General features: G+C 39.6%; 1 protein-coding gene across 8 annotated transcripts in view; it reads right to left on the reverse strand.

Annotated features, from left to right (window-relative positions):
- foxp1b (forkhead box P1b) overlaps positions 1–17,099 on the reverse strand; it is a 158,826-nt gene extending 141,727 nt beyond the window's left edge. For 4 of the 8 annotated variants that reach the window (XM_035152763.2, XM_035152772.2, XM_035152769.2 and 1 more), the window contains exons 1-2: positions 16,535–17,099; positions 12,454–12,533 (exon numbers count right to left, since the gene is read on the reverse strand). The gene's annotated coding sequence lies outside the window, so the exon portion shown is untranslated. The other 4 variants (XM_047339397.1, XM_035152766.2, XM_035152767.2 and 1 more) reach the window with 3 other exon arrangements.
- Between the last annotated feature and the right edge of the window lie 6,823 nt (positions 17,100–23,922).

Here is a 23,922-nt window from a genome sequence, read left to right on the forward strand (position 1 = left end):
CGTGTTTCTATCGTATTGAGAAGTAGGTGGCCCTTAGTTCCATGGGCATCAATGCATGCATGATGCCTTAAATCTGTGCTGTGTTGCCATGTTATATTACACCCTGAATAACAATAAGGAACTTTTGTAACCTATTCAAATTCATTAAAATGAAGGAAATCTGAGAGAGAAAAAGACAAAGGGCAAAATAAGCCATGCATAAACAAGAAACACTATTCTCAAAAGGACTATAGACCCCACACATCCATAAAGACAGTGAGATAGATCTCCACTGCAGCTCACCTCACACTCACTCAACCAGATTCAAACCAGTGACCAGGTATTACTGAGGCTGCGTTGGGGGGGCATTGGTGTTGTATCGGATCAATGGCTTGACCCATTAAGTCACACCACTCCCAGCACCTCATCCACTAAGGGCCAGTCTTTGGGAACACCCCTAGCTGACCCATGCTGCTGGGGACAATTACTAGAGAGTGGTCTTTCAGGGCCGACGCCCACTTGACCCGGTAGCGTAAAGACATGGAGGAGATCCACATGATTTAAACTCCTTCCCAAGACGTGCTGACAAGGTTAGAGGGTCAACACAGACATTAACAGGTCAGTGTGTGGCCCACTTGGGAACAATTACTCCCAGTCACAGCTAAGTGGACACTTGATTGAACACGACGGAGGCAGGACACACTTCCCACAGATAACAATCCCCAGAGCCATTTAGGATAAAAAGCCCTTGTGATACAGCCTTTATGGGCAAAATTCATCTTCCTTTTCCCTTTTAAAAGAATGTGAGAGTGTGATAGAGAGCCATTCTCTAGAAGAGATGAGTCTCTCAAAGCATTACCATTTTCGAGCAATACTAATAGCTACTTATGACACAGAAACAATTACAAGGTGACTGGGAGAAAAAGCTAAACAATGGGACGAGCTGTTGAGATTCCATTTTTCATTCATGGAAAAAAAGTTATCTCACAAAAGAAATAGTGCTGGCTCACAACAGAGTTTGACTTATATTTTATAATCAGGTTCAAAACAACAACAGCAAAACTCGACCCATAGTAAAAACTTAACACAGGGACATGAACACAACAATTCATAAATCTCTCATCTCTAATTAACTGTGTGGGTGCTGCGTTTTTTGTTGTTCTGCTGGTCAACCTTTAACCTACTGACAGTTTGACCTCTCTCCCAACAAACAACTACAACTTTGCCTTGTTTCATTTCACAACTCAACAGTAAATCGTTTGTATAACTTTAACAGATTCTGCAGAGGAGAAAAAACTAAGCAGATGTTTGAGGGTAGTTGGAGCCGATAAAATACTAATGTGCATCTCTGTGTCAAATGGTCACTCTTGTCCTTTAGTCTCTTCGTACACAAATGGGGCTTATCGATTCGCGAACACATTTCCCCAGCATTTGCATAAGCTGTGTGTTGTTTTTGTGGTATTGTTTCTCTTTTTTTCTGGGTCTTTGTTTGTTTATTTCGTTAGAAAATCAGTTCCACGTTGTCCCTCAGTCTGCAGGCTGGTGCAGCAGCTGTTGGTTGTTAGTGGCTGGAGATGACACAGTTCACCACTTCTTCAAGAGACAGCCAGGAGTCCAGAGACCAGCACAGCTGCAGTGCAGGGAAACTGCTCATCACTCTCCCTGCTCACTCTCACTTTTCTGCGGAACCAACATTTGCAGGGAGAAGAAAAACAGACTCCAATATCTGTCTCCTGTCCCAGTTCATTAAGGGGGTTATTTCAAATTCATGTAGGACCCCTGAGATACAACCTTACCAAAGATTTCGGCAAAGTGATACAACATTAAGCCATTTGCACATGCAGAGTGCAAAAGCAACAGGCCCACGGGCTGACCCATTGGTTGTTGTGGCAGTCAGCTTTATTCCCCAGGATGGTTTTGTAACCAAGTGGGCATCATGTGAATACCATCTGGGTACCACTTATTTAAAGCTGGCAGAAGTCCCGTGGCAGGCAGCCTGGCAATGAGGAGAAGGGAATAAATTGCATCATTTACTTAACATGCATTTACCGTTGCGCCCTTTAAAAGCCCATGACTAAATAATTTGTTTTTTCCGGGTGCCAGTTTCTGCTGTCAGCCAATTTGTGTTGTAGTTGTGCGACAAACAGAGCGACTGTCAAAGGGCTGATAAAGGAGGTACCGAGATGTTAACCACATGAAATCGCATTTAACACCAAGTATATTAAAAGCCCTCAATCCATTTACACCAAAGAAATCTCCCAGTGCATTGTGCACTACACAGAATCCATAAACAGACAATAAACACATTGTAATTATAATGCCAACTCTTTAATTACGTGTGTCATTTGGGGATGGTCGAGCTCACTAATTGTCAGAGTGATGTGAGAGGACTGGGGGAGGCAAAAAGGAGATCAAGCCTCGGGCCCAATGAGAACCATATTCCCCGCTCTCCAAGCGTGTTAGAAGGCAGAAAATTCAATTGGCATGGTTCCAAAGAAGAACAGTCCAAACAGCCTTAATCAGCGGGGAATAACTCCATGCAAATGATTTACATTAGCACAAGTAAAGAGAGCAGAAAAATATCTGAGGTTTCACTCCCAGAACATCTTTGTTTCCTATAACCTCACTGCCAGGTGTCCTTGTTAGAAACAGGTAGTTTTACTTGCCACCATAAAATCGTATACTATCTACAGAGGCATAAAAGGACATTTAAAGACTTTAACCTCTTTTTATTGGACAGAGAATGAGAAACAATTGATACACAGCTAAATACTTTACAACATAGATTATGTGTAATACCTCCTCACTTTGCTTAGACAATGCATATGCAATATATCAATTACATGTTGAATCTTTCTCATATTGCTATTGATGAAAATTATACTGCAATAATTATTGTTATTGTTTAATTGTCCAGCCCAATGCACTTATATTAAAATTCTAATAATATAATTCTAACCGAGGCCCTTCTTGCTGTTAGGGGACCACTGCACCTCGTGCAACCAAGACCATATCAATATTTTAAAATTTAACTTTTTTCCCTTCAAAAACAAAAATCTTTAAAAGTTAAGTTTTATTTCAATTTTAACTTTTAATTCAGGGTTTGAGTCCCTGTGCATTTATTTTCTTAGTTGGAAAGTGACATCAGCCGCACTGTGGTGAAACCAGACTGGACCAAGAGAGAGAATGGATTGTTGATACCATGTTACTGAGACAGAGAGACACGTAGGCTAATAAAGACTCCATAAGGCCTTTTTGCCATTTTAGTGTCAGAATGTTAAGAAGATATGGGCTAGTGAATAATTTGTTTAATATTTGGTGAATTTAGAGCGAAAGGACTGGTCATAATCAGTGCTCATGTTCTGTCATTAGAGTGAACAAGAGCTCCTTTCTGAACTGTCGCAGGTTAGAACCAAAAGTGTTGACATTTAAGATTTGACTTTTCAGAGACACAAATCAAGGGGGTTAGAAATAAATGCACCTTCCTTAGAAAGCACCTGACCACATGAAAAACAAACTACACTAGGTGATTTTGGAGACATTTCGCATGGGTGTGTCCTTTAGTAATCCAAACCAGAATTGTGATACGAAAGCTTACAGTATATCAACACCATGCATAATTATCTGCTGTGTATGTATTAACTTTTCGCTCTACCTGTTGCTGATGAAAAACAGTCAACGTCTTTCAGCAACAGCATTATCTGTTTAGAACTTGTTTTTCCAAGTCAGGTATGTTGTTGTTTATTAGTGGATCAGAGTCCAAACTTGAAGTGAATGTCCTCAGATAACCTCCATTATTGGTATATGCAGTATATGGCAGTGACTGTGGTGGACAAAGATCACTGACTAAATTATTTAAACTGCCATAAGTACAGTGCACCCTGAAGACACTTTTCTCAGATGAATCATCAGCCAAGTTATTTGAAATGTCAGTTAGGCAATGAGAAACTGTCTCTGCCATTGTTTACATATTTACTAGCACTACGCGGTTGGCCTTGATGAGAACAACAGTCTCACAGCTCCCAATCGCATGACCTCACTTGGTCGGAAAAAAAGAGCTGTCACTGTGAATCTGGTGGAAGGGTGTGGCATTGCAATCAATGAAGGTGGAGAAACACAAACAAAACAAAGCTATTATTGGTCCCGCAGTATGAAATCATGCATTAGCTAAGCTGAAACAGTCAATCCTGCACCAGTTGGTCTACAATTTACTGCTCAAATTGTTCTCACCTCTGCTTTTTCCATTCCTGTGTCTATGTGAGGTTCAACTGAACACTTCACTGTGCCCCGCAAGGTCTTTTACACAGCACCGCTATTGATAAAAGAGATCAGAGCGCCTGAGAGGGGGAGAAAGAGTGCATGAAGGATACAGAGTTTTCATCTATTATCCATCTCCTATTCTAATGCAGCCATTATGCTCTAAAAAGAGACTGCTCATCTATTCATTTTATGAGGCATTTGAAAAAAGATGACACTGCAAGAGGGTTGGGCTGAGTGATTAAAATTCTTTGAATTAGCCCTTCAATCACTGCTTACAATTGTGCATAAAGTACACAGAAATGCACTCAAAAGCCTGGCCCAACTCCTCTCTGTAGTAGGATATGAAAAGATTGATTTACTCATTCCTCTCTGCTGGTTGTTTTCAGTGTGAGGAATCGATTGGTCAACACATTAAAAGCTTGTACATTATGCACTCCATATACACAACATGAAAAAGCCTTTAGAAAAAAGATCCGATAACTAAGAACAGCTGATTGCTTAAACTGCACCATACATACAGCGTTTAGAACCGGTGTAGCAAATTTTCAACAAAAGGCTAGAAACGGTTCATAGTAAATGGCAAACAGTAACAAACAGGGTGGAAAACAACTCTGGAACATGCTGTGTATGATGCTGAAGCACTTTGATGTCACTTGTTAGTATAACACTATTACTCTTTAACCAACTCTCTAGGCTACTTGTAGACCATGTTACTACAGCAGGAAAACATTGGAATAATGTAAATAATTTCAAAGCGATAGTATTGTTACAGTAAAAAACAAATCTGTTTATTTAAAATTAAAATAAAAACTGATATAAAAGAAATAAGTTACAAGGGCAATTTAATAGATTTAATAGACAATAAATACCTCCACAAACAGGGATTTTTTCTTTTTTACATTTTCAAGTTTCCCAGAAAATAATGTATCTTGCTGAAAAAAGACAGGCATATTTAGGGGACTGATATCTTTAAGTGTGTGCATTTTCATGTGGTTTGATTGAATAAAAGGGGACTGTTGGGTCTTAGAAGTGGATCTCTCTAAAGCCGTTTTCAGACATTACCTCTGGGTAAAAGCCGGAGAATTGGCAACAGAATTTACCCGTAGTTTGCCTTTCACACATGGACAAGAGAGCCGGAGGTTCTCTGCACAGACGCGTTCACAACACCAACAAATCATCCACATTATTCAGGCAATAGTTTGAGCAGCCGGGTGCAGCAGAGAGAGGCAGGAAGTGACATATTAACACAGCTGCGGAGATCACATGATTTTGTTTACAGCGCCCCGACACCGTTGTCAGCTCTTATCACCACAAACTTTCTTAACATATTGTATCTTTTTGTTTGAAAATGTTTGCGTCTGTCGCGTGTTAGAAGCGTCATCAACACCTTTTTCCTATTGAGCAATTTAAATTTATAACATCCCTTGGGGGCCATACTTACAATGTTTTACCCTACTGTACTTTGTACAGAAGGTGCTTACAGCAGCAAGTCATCGCAAACAGAGATGAAAACTTCAGTTAATATCTCCTCAGAAAAGGAAAATCCTCGGGACGTACATTCAGTTTATAGAGCTCTAACAGAGGGAGTTGTTGTACTTCACTCTGAGCTTCTCGTTGTATTGTAGTTGGATTATTTCATGTTGTCAGTTGTCAGGCACATCAACAGGTTCCACATTAAATGGATTAACAAATATTTTCAGCTCCTTTTGTTTACTTGCCATGTCCTGAAACCTCTCGCTAAATGCCTGAAGGCGTTTTGCAAACTCACAAGCAAATTCAGATGTCACCACAGGTTGTTGTTCTTGCATAGTTGGAAAATGCAGTGTTGGCACACAATGCACAATTTTTCGTTCTCTGATTCCAGCAGCTGTGCAGCACTAACAAGGCTCCTTCAAAAATTCTCCCAGTATTCAAAACTAGCGTTGTCTATGTGTAGAATGTGGTCACCTGGAAGATGCTTGTTGGACACCCATACTCTGCCACAGAGTTTTATTTAAGGTGCATTTGTTCTTGCAACTCATCTAGTTAAGCTGCATGTTTCCATCTGTAATCATGATTGAATCAGCCTTTTCATCATTGTAAGTGCTTCCCAGGAACTCTACACATTGGTTTGTCTTTTACTTCAACAAAAATGTTCGTTTCCTCTTGAAGAGAAAATTCAGCATGTACTTTTTTTCTTGACAGTCGCCATGCTGCTCGTCAGCGATGAGACAGAAACATCTACGTGTGTTTCATTCAACCTCGACAGTGAGATGACAACCAAAAAGCCAAAAGCATCACCACATCTATTTTATGTGTTTAACCTTTTACAGAGGAAAAAAATGCAGTCATGAGAATTTTTTTGATTTTTGATTTTTATTCATAAATGAATTTTGTCATGGGTCGCAGGTTGGAGGTTCCCCACCACTGGGTTGACCTCTGGTGGGATTGGTCGTCATTACAACTCACTGAGACACAGTCTAATAACAATTGTGGTAAAGTACAGACCTTTTCTAATGTTTTTTACTCCAGTGCCTGGAACAAAATAAGTACTGAATTAAGTATCAGTTTCAGTTGAGTTTCTCTCTCCTGCTCACCCACTCGTACGCTCACTCTCTGTCTTTATCTTGGTCTGTTTTTAGATGCGTAGTCACTTACATAAATGTCTTGTAAGCCACAATAACATTCAGCAAAGTTTCCATCCCTAATATAAACGTGTGCTCGCCCATTCATAGAAAGGCTGAGCAGCACAAGGGTCAATAAGTTAAGTCACCATTAACCCATTCAGATTAAGTGCAAATGCTAGTTTATGAGACAGATATTCAAGAGCTTATGTGAATGTTTGTGCACTTGTACAAAAGCTCACCAGTGAACTACACATGGTCTATCCTACATTACAACATCAGCTTGTTGCCGCTGGCTTTTTCCTCAACTGTAAACACTCATTTTGTTTTTGACAGGTCACATTTTAGACTCTAGTGGCTGTTGGTACTGCCGCTGTTGTAATGTCACCTAACTGTATGTGTGTGTGTGTGTGTGTGTGTGTGTGTGTGTGTGTGTGTGTGTGTGTGTGTGTGTGTGTGTGTGTGTGTGTGTGTGTGTGTGTGTGTGTGTGTGTGTGTGTGTGTGTGTGTGTGTGTGGTCATGACAAAAAGCTCATTGGTCTTATGAAACAATAGAATACGACCAGTACTTGGTTATTACACAAAATGCTGGGGAAGTTCCTCCTGTAATCATTCAAACTGCACTTGAGGTGAATTGACAGAACAATTTAAATGCCATAAATCTTGGAGCTAAGATGGATTCGTTCATTACATGTCAGTGAAGTTCTGAGTTTGTTTTTTTTCTCTTTAAAATATATAGTTAAGCAAATTGCAAGACTCAAACAGCTTGTGTCGAGGATTGACAACTACATTTAATAGTGAGACTGAACTTTGTGTTGTATAGATCAGAGTGAAATGATATGTGTATGTGATCAGGTTAACATAACAACTGTTAATTTTGTGTTTTCTTACTCGAATCTCTCTCTGTGTGAGGTACTAAGACTAAGCAGTGATATATGGATCATTTTTGAATGTTTAACAATTTGGTCAATGTAATCTGGAGCAATACTTTATTTAATTTGGACATTTATTTGTCTATATAAATTAGAATCTATAAGTTCGATTCCATAAAAGTATTGCTTATTTAATAAAAGACCAGAAAAGTTTTTAAATATGTTACCATGTCTCCCTTATGCCTTTTATGATGGAAACACATTTTTATCAAAACTAAAAGTCAACTCGATGGCTGAGTATTTTCACCGAAACACTACAGTAAACAAACGCCAGTCTGAAAAATTGGACTCAAACCTAAAGCAATCCTGTCAAATTGTGGATGGGGCTCAGTAGCTGGAAAAGGCTCCTCAACTGTACGTGAGCTGTAAGGGTGCAGACGGGGGAAGGGTGGGGAATTTTAGCATTTTTATATATTCCCGTCAAGAAATAAGGAAGGAAGGTGTAGAGTTACATTTAAGCCATTTTAAGGCCACGAGGGAATTTCTTTCATGAAAAACCTTTTGAATATGTAATTTTGAGGAGCAAAAAAGGGACTGTAATTGAAAATAAAAAACATTCATGAGAAACTTACATTACAACATGTCAATGTGTTTTCTTACTTAAATAGGCAGAGATAGAAGAAAGACTTAAGGCCTACTGTATGAATAGGATTTCTTATTCATACCAGTGAGTTGTAACACCCCTATTAAGCTGTATGATCATAGGACGTACAGCCCCCCCCCCCCTCTATTTACTGAAGTGCGAACCTGACAGTATCGTATAGTAGTGGCACATCAGGGGGACACATTTTCTACTCACATAACAGAGAAGAGTTTTTCCCAGTTTCTGCTGCTGACCATTTGAAAACTTGCTGCTTACTGCAAATCACACAGCCGACCGCTGTGCTCGCTGCTGTGTGACTCTGGTGAGACCTTAGCAGGATCAGCAACAGCCACAGCGACTGTCACCTCCTATCTAAAAGGGACTTTACACACATCCTCAGCCTCTGATGCTGAGCCACTCTATGAAAGCCACAGATGCATCATACCTGGTGTGGATCTCAAAATAACACTCACTTGATAAACACAAGCCCCAAAATACTGTGCAGCATGCAAACCTTTAGAAATCCGATAATACTAAGGAATTTTAGGTTGTGTGGTTTTAGTCATCAAGCTTGGTGTTCTCTACCACGATTTAAAGGTAGGATTGGTCATTTCTTTCTGAAACACGTTTTGTCTTATCTGTTGAAATCTGTTGAAATCCTCTTCATAGCCATCAGTAAATAAAGTCGTCTGAAAAGACAACCAAACAACCAATCATTTAATTCGGACTAAATTAAATCACTGGTGTACCTGTCTGTCACTAAGTGATCTGCCTTCATGCGCGCACTCGGCCCGTGCTCTGACTGCACATGATTAGTCGTCAACCGGAGAGACATACACCACTGAAGCACAGAGAATAGTCAGAAGTTAACAAGCGAGTCATGGAAAAGTCGGCTTCTTGCAGTTGTCAGAGTGCACGTCCATGTGTCTTGGGGGCGTAGTTTTGTCAAGACGGACGATGGGGGGGGGGGTGGGATGTATCAGTTGCATATTGTAGCCTTCACTTGCTAACTTTTCCAGGATTACAAACCCTAGCTTTAACGAGTGTGTTCTAATTTCACTATAATTAACAAAAAGGATGTGTGGAAATTGGACGTGAAATCGTTATGGCCTTTTCCATTTAAATGAAGTCTTAATATTGAAATCAATTCTGATAAAACAACATCTGAACATCTTTTCCTTTGATCAGTTAGTCAGAACATTATGCCATGACCTGGACAAAAACCATGGTTAGTGTTAAAAATGAAGAGTAAGGTTATTATTATATCACACTTTCCAAATTCTCCCTTTACACCTACCTGGACAGAATCGATATCATGAGAAATGAATGAATAAATGTATGGTAATGAATATGTTACAATATTTTAAAAAGTATTCAGAATAATTAGCTAAAGGGTTACCATTAAGACTGTAAATAAAGTAAACTGTTTTAAGTGTTTTACAGGATAACACAATGAGACACGTTTGAGCAATAAAATGCAAAACGAGACTTCTGGCACAGTTTAATGAGAGCAGGAAATGCAACAATAACACCAGTGAATTATCACCCAGCCCTAACAAAGTCAGAAATATCAGCAAAACCAAATCAGAGAGCCTCCTTAATCTTAAAACAACAGTGACAATGTGTTTATCTACTCAACACATGCAGCAAATTGTGGCCACACTATCTGCTTAAACACATAACTCCATCCAAGGCTAATCTATTGACCAGAGTGATAAACAAAAAAATAACTCCTGTGAAAATAACTATCTCCAACTGAGTGGTTTGGGAATGGAGCCCCACCCTGTTTACAACAGCGAGAACAAAAACAAACTCCCTCCAAGGAGCCCTGGCAAATGCAAGTCACACACACTCCAACCAACACAGGCAAACAACAACAACGTCTGAAGATCTACTGGGAGAAAGCGGCCTATCAAACAACAGCCGTCTGCACACAAACAAGGTGTGCATCTCTGTGCTTTCGAGAGGAGTGGATTGAAGAGCGAGAGAAAAAGACAGAGAGAGAGAAAGCGAGAGTTGGTGTGAAAGTGGAACTGAGTAGAAAGTCAAATACCACCCCCACCACCACCACGGACTCAGGTCAACTGAATCATCAGGAGTCAGGGAAGATACCGTCACCACCTTCCATGAATAGCTCTCAAAACCACATCGGTGTGACTTCACTGTGGCAAACTCAGTCGTTTGAGAACGTTTTCCTCTCAATAACCAGGGGAGTCTGACTGAAGAGGTAATGAATCTCAGTTAACAAGGCCATTATCAGTGAAGGAACTACATCATCAGGAGGGACTTCAAATCCACCAGGCCCTTACCTCCACTGGCCTTTTTAATGTTGCTATTAACTGCTCAGGTATACCGCTAACAACTGTACCAAAAAGAGCACAAAGATAAAAGTGCTACGCGTTTGATCCCGCACTGTACATCATCACGGTAAACAATGACAGTGTATAAAGGGACACAGGCCCAATTAGCCATCTCCGCTCACTGCTGTCAAGTGTTTAAACAGCCAGCTAGGATGATAATAGTAACCTGTATACTTTCATCTGTGCTCCAGACTCATCAGCACGCCAACACCTCTCGCTGTAGCGCTGCACTGCATCTTGGGTAATTACTGCTTCCCAATTACCACCCAGCTGGTAAATATATATCAAATAAACAAGCAACAACCCGTCAATTAGGAGCACCCTTTCATAATGGGGGTTCAAAATGATGTTTCATGTGCAGACGGAGGAAAGCGGAAAGAGAACGGAGACCATTTGGCTTCAAAGTGAACTTGTGTCCGTTATACGCAGTCAAGAGAACATCAGAACATAACAGTTTGTAGAATAAAATAATTAAAACCTGTGTGTGTTTTCGAGGCGATCGCCGTGCACCTCTCATTAAAAGGTGTTTTAATTGCCAACAGGGCAAATGTACAACATGGTAACTGTGCTGCTCCACCAAGAAACTACTTAAAACTGAAATATGGCCTTTTTCTTCACAGATGAACGAAGACGGACAGTAACAATGTTGAATTCAAAGGCAAAGAGAACAGCTGCAGTAACAGTCTGTCAACAAAATTTGCATTGCTGCTCTTTCCTCGTCTCCATTACTCTCTCCTGTCTCTCCTCGAGCCCATGGAGCTGCCGGCTCAGATCTGAGTACTCTGATGGCTTATCACATAGCGAGCAGCAGGCTAAGCTGGAGTGATGCGCCCAAAAGACATGATCAAAGCGCACCAACTTTTCCACCCAGCGATGATGATGGAAGAGCAGGCTCTGCCATGTTATGTTTCTTATTAGGACTGGGGCTGCCAACTGAAAACACAGCCAAGGAGTCATGGATGAGGCCCTTAAAGATCTACTCCTGCAACCTTATTTTGCATTACACTGTCTACTACACTTAGCAGGGTTTAAGCAGCAGTCTGTGACATTTTCATATTAGTACATGTAAGTTGTGCTGCTCTAATTCTCACACTGATAAAGCGTAGCACTGATTTAACCTATAGCCAGATTACGAACGCTTGTATTTTGAGGCATCCAGTTTATGATAGGTCTTAAGAAAAAAAACGTCGGTCCAAATGAAGGCTTTCAAACACCCGGCAGCATAAAACAGATTTGTTTGGTATATGGAAGAACTTGATAGATAACAGAATCTGCCACCTCCGTGGAACAGAAGATGAATAACCACTAGAAACTAAATATATTCACTTTGAGCTCATCTTGTGCAACAGATCTAACCACACTTGTTTGACTAATCAAACCACACCACTTGTCATCAAGGAATGGAGGATGAGTTAAATCTTTAAGTAACCACTTTTGAATCAAGTAAATATCACATCACACCTCTGTGGAACACTCCACCTTTTCAACCCACATACTATACCACCATGAGAGTTCAGGAATAATCTCCAACATTAGACTTACGAACATTAAACTCATCAGTCACCATTATTTCTCATCTTCTTCTTCACACAGTGGAAAAATGTAGTCAGGATTACAAAAGAAAGAGATAGAATGACTTTTCTTTTAGGAGATCCTCGCTGCCAATTATATGTCAGTGTGTGAACATAAACTTTTGAAAACCCTGTAGAGTTCAAACAGAGAGAAGAATCACTCACAGTTCTGACGTAATCAACTTTCACTAGGGGCTTTTAGTTTGTTCCCAAAGTTGTCAACTTCACTTCCTTTCCATGTTGCCCTGAAACAACAAACAGAACAACCTGTGAGTATCAATGTAATAACAAAACCTTGGTGTAAATATTCATTGAGAGGAACTGAAAGCTGTGTCGTCCATCAGGCATCCAAAGGTGCATCGTAAACAAACGCAGACTGATACACACACTGGACAGCTGATAGAAACAGGTGCTGAGGTTTCATCTGGCAGCTGAGCGCAGCTTGCAGCATATGGCCGAGCCCCTCACGTCTAAACCAAAAGACCTGAAACTTACCTGCATCAATCCCAAACACACACAAGTGTTGTACTATTAAAGAAGCTCTATTACAGGCCTACAAGAAGCATCTTGTACATACTCTAATGGAGTTAAATCATTTGAATAAAAATAAACTGATTAAGTTATACAGTACAAAACAAATTAACAAGTAGGACGGGTTAAAAGAAAGAAGAAATGAGACAAAACTTGCACTTGCAGTCTACCAAAGACACAATTCATCTCATTAACTATGTTATAATTTTCTAAATATATGAAGTCTTGTATATTTTATTTTATTAATGTGTGAAGGCATATAAATGATGTTTTAAAAAGTATATATCTTGTTCACAAGAAAAAAAAACTGAATAGGTTTAGGAGTTTCACTATGCTCTCAACTACAAATGTCAAATGTCGTTGCAACTCAAACCACAGTTTAACAACACCTCTTTTAAGTTTTTTTGTAAAATCATGTTTTTTTCCTTCTGTGTTCTTAAATATCAGATGGGTATTTACAAGAACACATTTACCTAAATTAAAATACAAGATTCAAGGAGTCCTAATTTTCTTATTTAATCTGTATATAGGGACTGAGCAAAATATATTTATTGAGTAAATTTTCCTTCTGATATCCTGTTGATATAGGCTGTTGCAAAATGTGATGCAGCCCAAACTGTGTGTTAAACACGGCGATTATTTATTAAAATAAAAAACACCACTTTAATCTAAAATCAGCACACCAGTAATTAACTGACAGAACAGATACTTTGATATTTTCCAACAATGGACAATTTGTATTCCATAGCTGTATTCCTGAAACACAACATGAGCAGTAAATTTGTTTTGTAACTCAACTTAATTGATTGTAATTGCATGCTCCCTCTCTCTCCCCGAGCAGACGGATGACATTTTTTGTCAGCATCCCTCCTTTTTATTAAGGACAGACGACAGTAGAAGACAGTAATTAATGACTGCCCGAGCTAATGGCTGTCCTGAGCATTTTCGCAGTCCCCACAGAGGCTGAGGAGGCTGCACAGAGCTCACCTGAAGCTGTCCCCCCTCACTGACCAATCGCCTTCCCTGGCACGGAGAGCCGTCTGCCCAGGCACACCACAGGGGCTGGGACACACTAACCTTTACCCATGGGAAAAAAAATATCGTTCTGCGTTTCCTTTTGTTATCACTTTCATTCACTGCTTCTTCCCCTTTTCTGCTGTTGTGAATCAAACATGCAAAAATCACATGACAAATTCATTTGCTAGAAAATCCTCTTTATTTATCTGTCACTCGACTTGCTTTGTGCAAAAAAAGAAAAAAATTGTTACAAGCAACTGGTTCGAGGTTATCTTGAATCTGAAATCAAGTGAAGGGTGAAGCCAGTAAATAAATCTTATATAAATAAAATACGGCAAATGCAGAACCGTATTCCCACACTGGACCGAAAATAACTCTCCTTATCATTCAGCTGCAAGCAAGGGTGCACAGTCAGTTTACAGCCCCTCCGTACCCAGCACAGGGTATTTCAATGTGTGTTCACAAATACTGAACCGTCAGATGAAAGAGAGGGCTGCTCCACTCAGGGATGGGAGTCCTCACACTGAATGCATGAGTGACTGATTACTTTCTTACCAGTTGAACCTCAACGCTCTACAAAGAAGAGCCTCAGCCCGAGTCTGAAGAGGCCAAACTAGAAACAAGGGCTTTCCAGATAATACAAAATCACAGATTGGTTAGTGTTAAGGATCTTGCGTCATTAAAATGTATACAGCTGCTCTTCCTCAAATTTCAAACTCTTTTTTGTTTCTTTTACTTTCCTCCCTGCCAACTCAATTTATTCACTTGCAGCATGGGGCACAGAAACTACAGTCAGTCTCGTTTCTAGACGCGGGGGGACGGTGTTAGGTTGTTCCCATTAGAATCAGATGAAGGCTGAATGTCTGAAGGTAATAGCCGTATCAAAACAGCAAGCCTGGAAAACAAAAAAAAAAGTTGCAAAGAAAGTTCATCCTGCGTTTTAAAACCTGGGTCAGCGTTTGCGAAGGTCCATTTCTGCATAAGTGAGCACACAAACCCCAGTGCCTGTTCAAATAGTCTGCAGCTCTCTCTCAGGCAGCTCATGACAACAGCCCAGCAGCAGCACTGTTTGATCTCCAATGTTTTCCTTAATCTGGGTTGTCAAGGTTCGCTTGTTGGAGGCTGTTTACTTTACTTCTCCTACAAAAAAAGTGTTTTTTTTCCCCCCTTCAGACAATGACTAATCCAAAGACCAAGAAGGAGGGAGCACTGCCAGCAATGGTTGTTAAAGCTGCAGTTTCCCTTTTGTTAAAATTTTCAGATGGTTTTAGTCGTGCTGTTGCCAGCTGCCGACTCACTGTGTAAAATATTAGGGTAATATTTCATCCCTACTTGAATGCTATTCACTCTCAGGAAACATACATAATTATAGTTATTTAATATAAAATATTCTGAAAATATTCATTATGACTTTATAAATCAAAAACAAATCAGTGTGGATTAAGTATATGAGACGTGTGTTTATGTTAAATATAAATGTAAAAGCAGCACAGTAAAAAATATGATCATGTTGGTTACTGCATGGTGTGTATTTATTCTGTAATACACCAGCTATAAAATGCTGTAATCAAAACGTGGAATAAATTTAAAGTATTCTAAATACTTGTTTACTCAGCAAACTATTATTTGGACAGTTTAAGAGAACATTAAGTTGATGAAAATATTGAAAACATATTAGCTTTACATTCGCACTGTAGTAAAAACTGCGGCTTGTTCATTTAAAAATAAATTGTTTCTTTAAAGTGATAATGAGGTCCTCTGCATATTCAGCTTATTTACGGTAAAGAAAACTGTAACTCACACCCCATCTGACTCAATACGAGCACTCACGTCAAACTTTGACTAGAGCTCTAATAAAAGCTAATGTTTTAAATAAACGCGTCGATGTAGAGGTGTGACTCCACGTTGCCACAGGTGTGAATAAAACGTAGAATTTGTGTCACCTCTTTTGAGTTAAAAATGAGAAGTTGAACTCTGAGGTGAATATCCGCCTTATCGCAGAGCAGCCTCCACAGCACACACAGGCAGCCTCGGTGGCGAACAGTGATGGACAGTCCGCGGCGTGGAGGAGAGAACGAAGCAGGACACACCGGCTCAAAAAGCGACGCTACAATTACAAGAAGTGGAGTTTGGTGGATGTTTGGAGGTGGAAATCTCCCTCTGGTCTGTGGGAGTGTGGCGGACAGCGAGCACGTGGGGGGGGGAGAAGCTCCTAAAGAAATCACGGCACTCAAACCTCCCAACTTCCCTTTCACTGAGCTTAACTTTACAAACTTTTATTACGCAGTTATCCATCAACAGGTAACTAGTCACGGCTACAGCTAGTTAGCGCTTAGCATTCAGAGTGAAACTGCCTTCTCCTGAAAGAGGTGCATTTCCCCTGGGGGGGTCTCGTGAGCAGCGTGAAGTTAGAAACCCGAACTTTTCCACCAGAAATAAAGAAAACACTTGTAGTTACACACTTGTGACAACCCGGTGGTCGCTTGGGTTAGAAGAAGCTAGCGTCCACGCTACGTGACAGCAACACAGGTGTTTGTTTACTTGTTTATTTGTGGCGCTGAGAGAAAACAAGCAGCAAAGAAGAGCTGGACACAAACTCTAAGTGTGTGTGTGTGTGAGAGAGAGTGTGTGTTAGCAGCAGCTACACAGGACACAACAAAGCTAACGTTAACATTAGTGTGATAATAGTGAAACTTACCAGAATGAGGGGCCACGCGCTTTACGGCAGGTCGAACAGGCGCACGCGGAGGTACGGATTCGCTCGTGCGGGCGGAGGACGAACCCGTGCACGCGAGTCCGCTGTGTGCGGCGAGAACGCGTGCGACAACAAATCACAACCGTAAACACAAACAAGATTACTCCGCCCGAGGTGGACGAGGCGGAGAGGGGACTAACTAACTAACTTAACTATCCGCAGACAGGAGCAAATAATAATCTTACCGAGGGCGTCGAGGAAAAAAAGAAGAAGAAGAAGCAAAAAAAAAAATGGAGTTGGACGCTCGCTGCCTCCCAGTGTGTCTCGCTCGAGCTCCCTTTCTTTAATGTTGTTATTAGATTTTAACACGAAGAAGAAGAAGAGGAGAGAGAGGGAGAGGATGAGGAGGGAAAAGGGAAAGAATCGCGGATTTGGATGTTGTTGTTTTGATGTTCCAAGTCCGTGACGTCATATCCACCTGCTGGGTAAACAACGTTCAGTGCAAACACACACATCGCAGATCCTTCACATGCAGGAACATCACGGTGCACGAGTGCAACTTAGTAGTGGCTCCTTTCAGTGTGTGTGTGTGGCGGTGGGGGGTGTAATGATATGCATTAGTTTTAGCAGAAAGTGTGACAGGAGAGAGGGGGCTGTCAGAAAAGCTAAAATGTCTGAGCTGACTAATTACAACTGAGGCTCAATGAACTTCTATTATTTCACATGAATTCCATCCATGGCTTTTTATTTTTTATAAATCTAAGGTTCACCCTGACTGGTCCAAAGCTTTGCAGCAGAGAGATGAAATGCTCTGGTGGTTAATAACTTCTCTGATATTATGGTGGAAGCAGGTTCTTTCATTTGTCTGTGCTTACACTCTTATCTCACCTGTGGCCCAAGTCTTCATAGCATCTTTAATGGCAACGTGACTGCAAATACATTTCAGCAAAAGTTATGAAGAAACTCAGCTTCACTTTTTTTCTGTCAACTTTGACTGATTCCTAAACAGCCTCCTGTCACAGAGCGAGGGAGAATTATCACAGTCCAGTTCACACTCGAGTTAAAGTAACATTAATTCTCAAAAGAAAATATTTCAAATTTTTTTTTTATTTGCAAAAGCACAATAGGCTATCAGGCTAGACTACAGTATACCTGACCTGTAGTATTTTTAAACGCAACATGACTGCAAGTAAATTTCACCAAAGGTTTTTATTATCTTAGCTTCATTTCCTGTTAGAAAGTTTTTGCTGATTCCAAAAGTAAGCATTATGGCAGTAACTAAAATCTCATGTCACCTGCCCCTGAAGAGGAGAATTATCATGGGCCATTTCAAAAGTCCAGTAAACACTTGTTTTAAAGAAACATTAATTTAGTCTTAAGAGAAAATGTTTTATTTTTTTCATTTATTTTTTTTGCCCTTTGTTCAAATCTCAGCTTTCCAGAGTTTGGAGGCCTGTAATGCAAAAAGCACAACAGCCTATAGTCTCCAGTTGGCTCTGTGAAATACCAGAAGTCCACTATCAGCTGATCTAAGATGGCCTATCGGCTCTTAGGGCGTTAGAAGATCATTGATATATATAGGGGCTTGGATGTTTAAAGCCGTAAAATGCATTTTTATATAGATTTTCAATATAAAATTGTACAGGGAGCCAAAGCAGGCAGGTAAAATTGATTTTATACGGTCACTTTTTCTTGAATCTGTAATCATATAGCAGCATATTGGACCAAGTGAAGCATGTTCTTTCAGTTTGCTGGGCTGACACTATATCTGACCTGTGGACCAACACTTCAAGGCAACATGACTGCACATACATTTCAGCAATACTTATAAAATAATTCTCTCAACATTTTCTTTGCTGCTGTGAAGGTTTTTGCTGATCCCCAAACAGCCTCCTGTCACAGGGAAAAGTGCACAGGCATTATGACAGTAATTAAAATCTCTTGTCACTTGCCCCTGAAGAGGAGAATTATCATGGGCCGGTTCAACAGTCCAGTTAACACTCGTTTTAAAGCAACATTAATTTAGTCTCAAGAGAAAATATTTTAAGTCAGTGTTTTTTCCGTCTTCTTTTTGTCCTTGTTCAAGGTCTTAGAAACTCAGCTCATTTCACTGTGAACGTAAATACATATATCATGGCTGCATCTGGGAGAAATGCTGCTGATGAACCCTGCGAGGGAAGACTGTTTGTTAGTAGACAGCGCCACCCTCTGACCATGTGTCGTAACAAGGATAAAATACCAAATGTCCACAGAGCAACCACTTCTTCTGTAACATGTAAGTTTGTGGATGTGGATTGAGGGGTGTGTTTTTCTTTTTTAAATATTTTTTGTCACAGATCATTTGTTTAGGTTATCAGCGATCTTTTATATCACTCCTGTGTACTGCAAAGACCATATTATTACTTATTATGGTACTAACTGTGTGGTGGTCGTTATATTCTGTTTCATGCTGCAGTTCTCTATTTTTCTTTAACGCCCTGAGTTAGAGTTGTGGCTCTTCTTAAAAATGTGTGGTTACCCACTGGGCACAGAAACACAATCTTCATCAAGCTTCAGGCAGGTTATCAAACAGAACAACTGAGTTCTGCTTATCGGACACACCGACACTCTCACACTAAACAGGACAAACAATCATCTTCATACTTTAGTTTGTCTTAATTCACAGTGACACAGAAGAAAGCCTAACAGGAAATAGAAACATACGGGTTTCTGTTACCTTCAGACTGTCAATACAAAAAAAGGACATATACACACTTCAGGTTTTAAGGTATTTTAAAGGTTTTCGGAGGAAACACATCTCGAATATATCAACAATTTTCCACCATTATGTAAAACTAGTTACATTGTAAAATTTATAAATTCATCATATTGTTAAAGGTGTATCAATGGTGTTTAAAATGTTTATATTGTACGTGTGTGTGTGTGTGTGTGTGTGTGTGTGTGTGTATGTGTGTGTGTGTGTGTGTGTGTGAGAGAGAGAGAGAGAGCAACAGAGAGAGCAGGTGTTTGTCATTGGCTATCTTTGTGGACAAATTTCAGATTACAGACCTTGGAGAAGACTTATAATAATGATAATGATAATGATGATAGAAATAATAGTAATAAACTTTATTTGTGTAGCATTTTTAAAAAAAGGATAAATACAATGATAAAATGACAATGAAATTAAATTAATTTCACACAAATGAAAGCTTTATAAAAGAACATTTTAACATTTTAACTTTAAGAAAAGATTTAAAATCATTAACATATGTACAAAGTCTGATCTCAGCTGCAAAGTCAGATTGGGAAATGCCGAAGCATGAAAACCTTTAGTGACCGACTATACCAGAAGTAGTAGAGGTCCACTTTTCAGCTCATCTGCAGACACCCAGGCTCATATGGAGCGAGAGGATCCTTGACATACACAGGGTCTTGGTTGTGTAAAGCCTTAAAAGTCATCAATACAATTTTATAATCAATATGAAAACAAACAGGAGGTCAATGAATAAATTGAGGCCAGAGCTGGTGTGACATGGTACATTTTCTTTCATCTGTAATCATCCTAACAGCATTTTGGAACAATTGAAAGTGATGCAGAGAAGCCTGAGTACAACCTGTCCTTAAGGCTTTAGAAAAGATTTAGTCTTTGAAATTAACCAAAGTCGGAAGCAGGACCGAACGACAAGTTTGGGATGAAAACATTGGATTAGTGGTTAAAGTTAGGGTTAGCTAAATCTCCAGAAAATAAAAACTTATGAAAGTGACCCATGACAACATGTGTGTGTGTGTGTGTGTGTGTGTGTGTGTGTGTGTGTGTGTGTGTGTGTGTGTGTGTGTGTGTGTGTTTCTTAATGAAATAAAGTATCCTTAATCCCACAGTACAAATTTGACGAGCTAAAAGTAACACCATATTCCCACTGTAAAGATGCCCTGTATATATGGTAGCAAGTAGCCAGGAGGCAAACACATCAGTATCTCCTATATCACCACTGTGATGTGTTCAATGACCTCAGGGCCAATGAAGCGAGAGCAACAGTGATAACTGGTAAGTCTGGAGAGTTGGATGTAAACATGTGAGTTAGGAAACACAACACACATGTATTCACATAAACCCCCTAACCAGACCTGGAATAACTGTAAAATGAAAGTTAAAAAAAATAGAATAATTACAATGCATACTTGTTTCTTGAAAGGGAGACATTTTCAACTTTCCATGTCCTAAAGAGAAAACAACTTTCTCATAACACTAGGATCGTTTTATTTACAATAATTTATTTTATTAAAATATTTAATCATGTCTGTGGTACTCAGTGGTGAAATAATAGTTTTTTGACTTTGTGAAGTTAAATCTCTCATGTTATAATTATATTATTTCCATCCTTATAACAGGATTTGTAGTTTTCAATGATTTGTACATTGAGCCAATCTTTCACTGGATTACACTATTTTCATAGTGTTGTAAACATTGTTGTGTGCTGTAATTAATGAGAAAAATGCGTGTGTACTAACTGCGTTATGAAGGCAATCTAACACATCATCTAAGCTTTCTAATTCTTCAGTGGCTTGATCTGCATGTCAACACTGGATGTGTCAGCTCAGCGGTGCCCAACAACAGCCCTGTGTGTGAATTTATTATCCGCTCTTCCCCTGTCACGCCGCTGATGTGTCGCCTGGATTAAGGCCCTGACTTGATGGAGTGTAGTTGCAAATTAATTGAGGATCGCTATCAGTTACATAAGGTCCTCTCCACACACACACGTGTGCACACAACAAAGTAATTAGCTTTCTGTTAATTAGGTAATTAAGCAAATGAATAGGAGCTCCTCTTGATTTCCAAAGGGGGATGGATGGCTTTCATACGGTGTCCCCGCTGCTGGGGGCTGTAGCATTCAACGTGTAATGAAAGGGAGAGGACTTCTGATGGAGCCCCAAAGACAATGACCAGTAAAGAACTGCTCAAGGAGTGAAAGAGGAAAAACAAGAGATTATGATATGATGTGCTGTATTCTGCCTTTGTAAATATACCAGAGCAATTGTTATGGCAGGGTTTATCTTTCTAAACAAGCATGAATAAATAACTGTAAAAGATTTACATCTTAATTTTTTTTGTTTAATACTTGAAAACACATCATATTTGAATTCCCTTGTTGTGTCGTTTTTAATACATAAAATAATTGTTGGACATCCTGCACCAACAGTTCAACATTTAATGTTTTTTTTGCCCAAATTAAACAACATCATACATATGAATGCATGACAATGTGTAGGTGAGAAGTGTTTTTCTTTGTATTTGGTTTGTTTGGTACGTTCCATATGTGCTGCATCTCCAGAGACTTTATAAAAACATTAGCATCTCGGAATAAATAACATGCACTACATGGAATCATTTAGAAATACATGTTGTAGCTGTATATTTTAAGTGTCATATAAACATTTAGGGTATACTGTGTTCTACTGTACTTCTCTAGTCATGATGACCACTTACTACTTGTTTTGCCATCCACACATTCACACAATGCATCTATGTGCAGCACTTTCTGTATCACACATTATTCACACAGCGGTCAGGAGCAATTTGGGGTTCAGCATCTTGCCCAAGGAGCCTGGGATCGAACTGCCCGTCCTCTTGTTAGTGGACGACGCGCTCTACCTCCTGATCCACAGCAGCCACTTAACTAATGTTTGTGTGTCCATGTTAACTGGATTACAGTTTTGCACCAAACCCATACAAACATGACTCATGAAAGTCCGCTGTTAAATGCCAGTGTTTACAACAAGCAGGTACGATGAAAACTGATAAAATCATGTTCTGACCAGTACTGCAGTGTAAAACCATAACACTTACCTCATTTCACAACAATGCAGGTGATAAACTTGGAACAGTTCTCAACAAGACTCTTACACAGATAATGAATTCTGGCAAACTTGATAGATATAACAACTATTACAGTTTGAACAGCATCATTGATAGTTGGGCTTTAACGGAGGTCCAAAGTGGAAATGATGTGTTGCTTTTTGACATGAGGTTCGTAACAATGTGTGTGTGTGTCAGTACGAATCATAGAACAACCGGAGCCCTTCCCCGAAACATCAATGAAGCTTTTCTTTACACACGTTGCTGTTTGCAGGGTTAGCTCCTCCATCTGATCATTAGAGCAATGTTTCTTAACTGCACAAGCTACCGGCTGGTGAATCCTTAAAATGTTTGACTTTGGACACAGTCAAGTTTGTATCCAAATGTGAGCCAGACAGAAGGATTTTTTTAGATGTGCTGTGCATGTAGGCCTCATTAGAGCCGAGTGGAAGTAGATGCACTCTGCTCTGGTTTTCTAAATTACTGACAAGCTTTCTGAATGTGTTTTATAACCCCAGGGGACACAGAGGCACTCTAAAACCCAAGCATGCTGTTCATGTAATTGCTCACCCTCGGCCTCTTCGCAGGAGACCTTCACATCATGTATCTGCCTGTCAGACACGTTAAGAGATCAAAACAGCTAATATTATGTGGTTTGGATGAACGTCTGGTTTGGTTTAGTTTTTGTCAGATATAATGTGAAAACATTGGAATGCAGTTATTCTAGACTGACTGAGAGAATTTACATCCAGGGAGTTTAAACACGAAGAACTACTGTTGAGGTAATTCATGGGAAAGTTTGTACCTAACACTGACACCGTAGTGACCCGACGAAAGCCAAACTGCCAAACATTGACAGGAGCCAACCCTGAACTCCACTAAATTGAAATAGTTTTCCTCTTTAAAGCTGCAACAATAGATCACATCACTAATGTAATATTAAAAGTATTGCTCATGATAATTCATTAAAGAATGCAGGTTCTTTGATTTTATTCCTTTTATGGATCTTATTTTATTTGTCTAATTATTATTTTACTTAATTTAATGTTGTTTAAAGAACAAACAATAAAATGAAGAGTCATATCACAAGAACTGATTTAAATTGAATACCTTATATAAACCCACAAGGGCCCAAAAGGTGGAGCCGGACATTCTACACACTGTGTCGGCATATTCAACCAGAGTTATAGAGGCCATGTGGTCCCAAACACTAACTTTTTGGTAGACATTTTAGAAAACTTAATAGCACTGCTAAAACATTAGCATCTCTTCCCAATGATATTGACAACACAGCTAATCGGCTGCCTAAAACCAGAAACAAACCAGGGACCATCAAGTCTTCAGTCTAACGGTCTCTAAAATGAGCTCCTTTGGCATGTGAAACTGTTCTTATGGAGGCTATCTGGTGCCAAACACAGGAACTTTTGAATCAAGTGTTCAAGAAACTGTGGAGGTATGTATTGTAGGGGTCTATATTTCATTTGAAATACTGTTTGAACACTAACGAAGCACCTTGCTCTACTTTATTCTTATTCTATCTGATAGCAACATGACG

Source organism: Hippoglossus stenolepis, chromosome 3 (assembly GCF_022539355.2).
Source record: "Hippoglossus stenolepis isolate QCI-W04-F060 chromosome 3, HSTE1.2, whole genome shotgun sequence".
NCBI lineage: Eukaryota > Metazoa > Chordata > Actinopteri > Pleuronectiformes > Pleuronectidae > Hippoglossus > Hippoglossus stenolepis.